Below are 10,019 nucleotides of genomic sequence, written 5' to 3'. Positions count from 1 at the left end.
TGGGGAAGGGACTGTCTGTTCAACAAATCGTGCTGGGACAACGGGATATCCATATGCAAAAAAGGTGAACTTAGACCTATACCTCACACTACCCACAAAATTAACTCAAAATGGATCATGGATCTAAATGAAATAACTAAAATGATGAAACTTGCAGTAGAAAACATAGAGGAAAATCACTGAGTCCTTGAGTTAGGCAAATATTTCTTAGACATGACACTAAAATCACAGTCCATACGATAAAATATAACCAGCTGGAACTCACCAAAGTTTGAAATTTAAAATTTTCATTTCAAAAATCACCATTAATATATACCTATTAGAACAGCCAAAATCCAGAACACTGACAACACCAAATGCTGTAGAGGATGTGGAGCAACTTAATTCTCATGCGTTGCTGGTGGGAACGCAAAATGGTGCAGACACTATGGAAGACAGTTTGGTGGCTTCTTACAAAACTAAACACATTTTTGTCATATGATCCCACAATCATGCTCCTTGATTTGCCCAAAGGATCTGAAAACTTATGCCCACATAAAAACTTGCACAGGGCTTCCCTGGTGGTGCAGTGGTTGAGAGTCCGCCTGCCGATGTAGGGGACATGGGTTCGTGCCCCGGTCCGGGAAGATCCCACATGCCGTGGAGGGGCTGGGCCCGTGAGCCATGACCGCTGAGCCTGTGCGTCTGGAGCCTGTGCTCCGCAATGGGAGAGGCCACAACAGTGAGTGGCCTGTGTACGGAAAAACAAACAAACAAACAAACAAACAAAAACTTGGACAGGAATGTTTATATTAGCTTTATTCATAATTTTCAAAATTTGGTAGCAACCGAGATGTGCTTCAGTGGCTGAAAGGATAAATAAACTGTGGTACATCCAGACAATGGAATATTATTCAGCAAAAAAAAAAAAAAGAGTTATTAAGCCATGAAAAGACATGAAGGAACCTTAAATGCATATTACTAAGTGAAAGAAGTCAGTGTGAAAAGGCCACATACTGTACGATTCCAACTATATGCCATTCTGGAAAAGGCAAAACTATGAAGTCCGTAAAAAAATCAGTGGTTGTCAGGGGGGGTTACAAGGAAGGGAGGGATAAATAGGCAGACCACAGAGGATTTTTAGGACACTGAAAATACTCTGCATGATGCTATAATGGTGGATACATGTCATTATACCAAATATATATTTGTTCAAACCCATATAACATACAACGCCAAGAGTGAATCCTGATGTAAACTATGGGCTTTTGGTGATTATAATATGTCAATATAGGTCTATCAATTGTAACATATGTACTACTCTGTTGGGAAATGTTGAAAACGGGGGAGGCTAGGCATGTGGGGGCAGAGGGTAGATGGGAAATCTTTGCACCTTCTTCTCAATTTTGCTGTGAACCTAAAACTGCTCTGAAAAATAAATTCATTAAAGAAAATCACCATTAAGAAAATGAGAAGACAAGCAATAGACTGGGAGAGAATATTTGCAAAATATTTATCTGATAAAGGACTTACAGCCAGAATTTACAAAGATCATTTACAACTCAATAAAAAGATAAACAATCTAATCAACAAATGGAAAAAAGATATAAACAGACATGCTGAAGAAGGTATACAAACAGCTAGTAAACACATGAAAAGATGTTCAACATCATTAACCATTAGGAAAATGCAAATTGAAACTATAATGTGATATTGTACAATTTCAAAATTGCAAGAATGACTATATTAAATAAGACAGCCAAAACCAAACGTTCATGGAGATGTGGAGAAATGAACACCCTCATGCATTTCCTGTGGGAGTGTAAAATAGTGAAGTTACTTTGGAAAATTTCTTTAGGAATTTTTCAAAAAGATAAATGTAAAACTACCATATGATCCAACAATTCCACTGTTAGGTATTTACCCAATAAAAATAAAAATTTATGTCCACGTAAGACTTACATACTACAAAGTTACAGTAATCAAAACAGTGTGGTATTGGCACAAACACAGACATAAAGATAATGGAACAGAATAGAGAGCGCAAAAATAAGCCCACACACCTATGGCCAATTAATCTTCAACAAAGGAGGTAAGAATATACAATGGAGAAAAGACAGTCTCTTCAGCAAGTGGTGTTGGGAAAGCTGGACAGCTGCATGTAAATCAATGAAGTTAGAGCACTCCTTCACACCATACACAAACATAAACTCAAAATGGCTTAAGACAAATATAAGACAGGACACCATAAAACTCCTAGAAGAGAACATAGGCAAAACATTCTTTGACATAAATTGCAGCAATATTTTCTTAGGTCAGTCTCCCATGGCAGTAGAAATAAAAGCAAAAATAAACAAATGGGACCTAATCAAACTTATAAGATTTTGCACAGCAAAGGAAACCATAAGCAAAATGAAAAGACAACCTATGGATTGGGAGAAAATATCCACGAATGATAAGATTGACAAGGACTCAATTGCCAAAATATACAAACAGCTCATACAACTCAATAACAACAACAACCCCCCCCCAAACAACCCAATCAAAAAATGGGCAGAAGATGTAAATAGACATTCTCCAAATAAGAATACAGATGGCCAATAGGTACATGAAAAGATGCTCAACATCACTAATTATCAGAGAAATGCACATCAAAACAATACAATGAAGTATCATCTCATACCAGTCAGAATGGCCATCATTAAAAAGTCTACAAATAACAAATGCTAGAGAGGGTGTGGAGGGAACCCTCCTACACTGTTGGTGGGAAAGTAAACTGGTGCAGCCACTATGGAAAACAGTATGGATATTCCTTAAAAAACTAAAAATAGAGTTACCATATGATCCAACAATCTTACTCCCAGGCATATATCCAGAGAAAACTCCAATTAGAAAAGATACATGCACCCCAGTATTTATAGTAGCACTATTTACAACAGCCAAGACATGGAAGCAACCTAAATGTCCATTGACAGATGAATGGATAAAGAGGATGTGGTATATATAAATATAATGGAATACTACTCAGCCATAAAAAGAATGAAATAATGCCATTTGCTGCAACATGGGTGGACCCAGAGGTTACCAAACTAAATGAAGTAAGTCAGACAGAGGACAAATATATGACATCACTTATATGTGGAATCTAAAATATGATACAAATGAACTTATTTACAAAACAGAAATAGACTCACAGACATAGAAAATAAACTATGGTTACCAAAGGGGAATGGGGGTGGGGAGGGATAAATTAGGAGTTTGGGATTAACAGATACAAACTACTATATATAAAATAGGTAAACAACAAGGTCCTACTGTAGAGCACAGGCTAATATATTCAATATCTTGTAATAACCTATAATGGAAAAGAATATGAAATAATGTATATATATGTATATATATAAAACTGAATCACTCTGTTGTACACCAGAAACTAACACATTGTGAATCAACTATAATTCAATTAAAAAAATTAAAAAAAAAGACTTACATGTGAATGCTCATAGCAGTATTATTTTTAATAGCTCAAACCAGAAAGAAATGTTCATCAGCTGGGAATGGACAGACAAAACATGGTACACTTATACACTAGAATAATATTCACCAATAAAAACACAAACTACTGACATATGCTACTGCATGGATGAACCTCAAAAATATTATGCTAAGTAAAAGAAACCATATAAAAAGAATATATATTGTACGATTTCATTTACATGAAACGTGCAGAAAAGGTAAATTTGTAGACAGAAAATATTAGATTAGTGGTTGCCTGGGGCTCAGGGTGGGAATGGGGATTTACTGTAAAGGGGTATGAGGGATCTTATTAGAAGGATGAAAGCATTATAAAACTGATTTTTGATGATGGTTGCACCACGTACTAAAGTTACTAAAATCGATGAATTGTATACCTCAAGTGGGTGAATTTTATGATACATATTAATAAAATATATCTCAAAAAAGTTGGCAAGAAAAGTAACATATGCATGCCAGCTTAAGTAATTTGGATATTAATTGTTCTCTCTCAATAAAGAAATCGAAATCTAAAGGTTTGCATGCAACTGGATTTTTAGGATGAAATAGTAAAGGAGAGTCCATATCTGCATTATCAGTCAGCACAAAACTGATATATTGGAATACATTTGGTTTGTGAAATTTTACATCCTTTGCTTTTAATACTTTTTAAACTGGGGAGAGTGTTTCTCTGTTCAGCAATGCTGATGATATCAGAATGGTAAATAAGTGAAAAATAACATGAAAGAATATGTCATTTAAAGTCATTTCTGAATTACTGTTTAATATATTATTATTATATATTAAATATGTCAAATGTTTATAATTAATTTTCAAGCCTTTTATGTACTCTTTTTTTTTTAATCCATGGAATTCTAAACTTGTTTTATTTTTTTTTACATCTTTATTGGAGTATAATTGCTTTACAATGGTGTGTTAGTTTCTGCTTTATAACATCTAAACTTATTTTAGATGTCCTTTCTGCCTAGGAAGAAACTGATAATTTGTCAATAGTAAATAAATTAAAAACTGTATTTGACATTTGTTTTCTCACTTTCAAGTAAGACTATGAATAAAGGGAAAACGAGCTCATCTATCATATAGTAAAAAAGAAAAAGGATCATTGGTAAACGAAAATACTAGGTCCAGTAGTGATAAAATAAACATAGAATATGGCGAGTCAAACCATGAAGACAGAGCTAGCTTCACGGGTACAAGACCTATGCAGTCGTCACACAAGCGCACCTCAGAAGGGCCCACACTTGCCTTAATGCCCTGCTGTTGCCATCTTGATGTTCTTAATAATTTTTAGCGAGGGGCACCCCCTTTTTACTTTGCACTGGGCCCAGGAAATCAGGTCGCCAATACTGCGTGCAGAAAACAATATCTGAAAAAAGGTGGCACTTTACCATATTAGTTGTACTTTAATTGCCCTCATATGTTGAAATGTTTTCTCTTTGTATGCTTAGAGTTAGATAAATAGGGATAAGAATGTGTGCCTTTCCGTGACTGTACTCAAACAGCTGAAAGAATTCATGGAACCTTCCAACTCAGAATAATCATTTTGTTCAATTTACTTAATTCTCTGCAGATATTCCCCTAGAGTAAACAGTTTCTTATTAAAAGATTTAGAGAAGGTCAGACTGGTACCCACCCAGTACTACCTCTGTTTTGCCAGCAAGCTCTCACGGGCCTGACACACCACGAGCATGATTTGCTGATTGAGAGAAGAACAGCTGTCCAGAGGGCTCACGCCCGGAGGCTACTCCACTCACAGGTGACACTGTGATAGAGGAGACAAAGGAGGAAGAGGTGCCAGATGGATAAACGGTACTTATTTTGGAACTGAAAACCGTAAATTATGCTGTATTAAACACACTTGTGAGAGCAAGCTGGTGTCATCTGCTCATGACGGTTTAGCTGCTGTAGGATTACATGAAGTCTATCAAAAGCTTTTTGTAAATGCGTAAAACATTTTCTGGACAGTATATATTTTCTAGGGACTAAAAATGTATTTTCTTTCAGCTTCATATAAATGCTCTTTCTCTCTTTTTTTTTTTGGCTGTGCTACGAAGCTTTCAGCGTTCTTAATTCTCTGACCAGGGACTGAACGCAGGCCCTCGGCAGTGAAAGCGCTGAGTCCTAACCACTGGACCACTGGGGAATTCCCTCTTTCTCTCTTTTTCTATCTTTTCTCATCATTGAAATCCTTACCCATCCATCTTTCACCCCTTTTGAAGGAATCTACAGTTGTGAGACCTCTGCATCCCCTTTATCCTAACACACACACACACACACACACACACACACACACACACTCACACATCACCCCTAATTAACTGACAGAGGCTGCCTCAGTGCTGAGAAGAGTACTGTTACCTGCACCCTTGTCAGCAGGGAAGTGACTTGTGATTGATTAGCGCTGTCTCACTACAGGGAAGATGCTGAGATAGTGAGGCTGGGGACACAGGGAAGGGAGGTTTAGGAAAGGGGCGCGTTATGCATTTGGCTGATCTTAAAGAAGGATCTGTTATACTGCTACCGACCAGTCTAAGGGCCCTAATGTTTGCAATTCCTTTTCATTTCTGCAGACGCTTATATTTGAGAAACACTGATTTAATAAATGGCGCTAGTTTATATTCACTTACAACTTGTTTGATGTTACAAAGTGTGAAATCTGGAAATAAAGCTAGAACCTGGACTGAAATCTTGAGTGGTGCAGAGAGTGACTGAAGCATTGTCAACTGGATGAATACTGAGGCCTCCATATTTTTCTCCCAATGCTTTTTTTTCCCCTGGAGGGCCCTTGTTCATGGAATAATAGTATTCATTCTTAAAGCCTACTAAGAAGTCATCTTTTTCAGTAAGTTGTCCTGTCTTTTGCAACACAGGTCACTGCTCTCTTACCTCTGTTTTTTGTTCTTTTCACTGTCAATAATAATGTGCTTATTTTCAAGACTGGCTTCTCTTCTAAGTGGTGAGCCTCACTGATGGACCTAAACAAGGTTCAAGAAGACATTCTTTTCAAAAGACTTATTAGGGAGGGGCCTGTAATTTGATCTCTCAACATGAACCCCAAAGGCTTTTTTATATTGCTGTCCATATGACTTTATCTTACATGAAACAGGACATTAACAGGAAGTGTTAAATCATCAGCAATGTGCAGCCGAGACGGAAGGAAATACTTAGACCCATCGATACCATTCTCGATGCACCTCCTGCAAATACCACACAGTGTCTTCAATTTGATACGAGTTACTAATCTTTTCTGAAGGAACTTGCATTGGTTTCCCGTAACAAGTACCACAAACTGGATGGCTCAGCACAACAGAAACGTATTGTCTAACAATTCCAGTGGCTAGGGGTTCAAAATCAAGGTGTCAGCAGGGCCAGGTTTCCTCTGAAACCTATAGAGGATAAACCTTTCCTATCTCTTCCTACCTTCTGGTGGTGTGCAGGCAATCTTTCCTACTCCCTGGCTTGTAGATGCATCTCTCCAATCCTTCATCTTCACATGGCCAGCTTCTTATAAGAACACAGTCGTACTGGATGAGGGACCCCCGCTACTCCAGTATGACCTCATCTTACTGCAATTAATTACATCTGCAAAAAGACCCTATTTCCAAACAAGGACACACTCTGAAGTAGCAGAGGTTAAGACTTCAGCATATTGGTGAGGACACAATTTAACCCAAAACTGACTTATTCTTCAGTGATTTTATTTATATTATGTGTAGACATATTTCTAAAATAATTCCTACTTGCAGCAACGATAATGCCTTAAATTCCAAATTGAAGATCTTTAATATTGATTAAAACCTCTAACTTGACCATATAAGTTAATTATAGAAATTTTCATTTTATTTTTTCCTGATTTTAAAACATGGCTGGACTTTACTAAGGTAACAAATGTAATACGCACGTTTACACATTAGAATAATTTAGTGTACATTTCAATGATTACCTATTGTTTTCAATTCTTTCTGAGTAAAGTCCCTTATAAAATAAAACCAGCTTTACTGATGTCACTAGCAGATTTAGTTTGGGTAACATTTAACCATCATGTAATGAAGAAAACAATGAAATATTCCATAAGCTGTTAATAAAATAAAAATGAATGTTCTGAATAGTTTAAAATCTACTCATAAGTCGTATTTCAATCATTTGGATACAGCATTTCTTCGCCTATATTATCTAAATAATTCCTTCAGTTTTCTACTTTATATTTTGCCTGTATTTATAGCACATTTTTTTCCAACAAAATTCTAGTAGAAAATGGTGTGTTCTACGTTACTTTACTTTTGCAGGACTTTTTTTATTTTATTTTTTAGTATCTTTTTTGGAGTATAATTGCTTTACAATGGTGTGTTAGTTTCTCCTGTATAACAAAGTGAATCAGCTATACATATACATATATCTCCATATCTCCTCCCTCTTGTATCTCCCTCCCACCCACCCCTCTAGGTGGTCACAAAGCACTGAGCTGATCTCCTTGTGCTATGCGGCTGCTTCCCACTAGCTATCTATTTTACGTTTGGTAGTGTATATATGTCCATGCCACTCTCTCACTTTGTCCCAGCTTACCCTTCCCCTTCCCTGTGTCCTCAAGTCCATTCTCTATGTCTGCATCTTTATTCCTGCCCTGCCACTAGGTTCATCAGTACCATTTTTTTAGATTCCATATATGTGCGCTAGCATACGGTATTTGTTTTTCTCTTTCTGACTTACTTCACTCTGTAGGACAGACTCTAGGTCCAACCACCTCACTACAAACAACTCAATTTCATTCCTTTTTATGGCTGAGTAATATTCCATTGTATATATGTACCACATCGTTTATATCCATTCATCTGTCGATGGACATTTAGGTTGCTTCTATGTCCTGGCTATTGTAAATAGAGCTTCAATGAACATTGTGGTACATGACTCTTTTTGAATTATGGTTTTCTCAGGGTATATGCCCAGTAGTGAGATTGCTCGGTCGTATGGTAGTTCTATCTTTAGATTTTTAAGGAAACTCCATACTGTTCTCCACAGTGGCTGTATCAATTTACATTCCCACCAACAGTGCAAGAGGGTTCCATTTTCTCCACACCCTCTCCAGCAGTTATTGTTTCTAGATTTTTTGATGATGGCCATTCTGACTGGTGTGAGGTGATACGTCATTGTGGTTTTGATTTGCATTTCTCTAATGATTAGTAATGGTGAGCATCTTTTCTGCAAGACTTTTAAGCATAAGGAATGCTAAAACTCAAAAAGCAGTCATCAGCAAAATACCTAAACCATATCGACTTGAGTGCTTCTGTAATTAATAGCCATGCTGGCAATCAATGAAGCCTAGATACTCAGCTAAAAATCAATGGAAGGGCTGATGATAATGTGCCATTCATTCTCTGACCAAGACAAAATGAAAAATATGACAGTCAAACTGTCCCACAATGCAGAGCACCTGTGCAATTCTGCTAGCTTCAAGTAGGAAAAAAGTGTGAGTTGTAATTTAAGACTAGAGAAGCCAACTCTAACAATGGAAGCAAGTGTGACTGTGATACATTCTTAGACCTAGGTATAACCTTTGGGCTAACACATTCATTAGTAAGGAAACAAAATGGAAGGTGTAAACTGAGCCCCAGATTTAAGCATGAATCAAAAGGAATTACCATCCATTTCATAAACAGTACTTTAATCCAGTGGATAAAGTTTGCTTAAAGGGTGTTTGTATTAGTAGTATGTTATTATGGATTAGAGCGTGTCAGGCTCTGAATCGAAACGACCTGTAGTAATGATCATTATCAAATTTTAATTATGGTGACAATGATGAGAGCTAACACTTGGCGGGTTCCAGTGTTAGTGATTTAAGACCAGTACCTGAAAGTTTCATCACTTCTATTTTAAATGCTACTGAACGCAAGCAAATCCTCTTCCTGTTACTATGCTTGGTTTCGTACGAATCTGGCCACAGATTGGATGAAAGATAATCAACTACCCAAATACACCAGCTACAAGCCTATCATCGCTCTACAAGCTACCCCAGAAAATCTGCATTCACTAAGGTATTCAATACTTGATGGAGACTGACTGATCCAATCAACAGCTCATCCCCAAAAGACAGTTTTACTTTGGAGGAAATGGAAACACTTGATGGTGACCAGAAGACTAGAGCTAACAAAAACAAACAGAATAATATCATGGCTCAATATTATGGCAGAGCACTACTGCTGGAAGCAGAAGGCAACTTCTGCTGAGGTGAAACACATCTTTTCCCCATACTGGTCATACATGCACTGCATCCAGAGAAATTCGGTTTAACTGAGGCTTGTCTGTGCCGCTATTAAGTTAGTTTCCTATCTTCTATTTATTCTTCATATGGCCTTAAAATAGACTTTATCAACTGAAGTTCAGTGCACCTCTGGTCTTTAAAATTGATACCTGATGGTACTATTTAAAGAAGTTACATCATCTCACCATCATTACTAACTTTGGTATAGCAAATTCTTTTTGACTATGGAAGGTGAATTGCAAGAAGTCTT

Source organism: Lipotes vexillifer, unplaced genomic scaffold (genome assembly GCF_000442215.2).
Source record: "Lipotes vexillifer unplaced genomic scaffold, Lipotes_vexillifer_v1.1 scaffold243, whole genome shotgun sequence".
NCBI classification, from domain to species: domain Eukaryota; kingdom Metazoa; phylum Chordata; class Mammalia; order Artiodactyla; family Lipotidae; genus Lipotes; species Lipotes vexillifer.
This window is presented reverse-complemented; position numbering follows the sequence as displayed.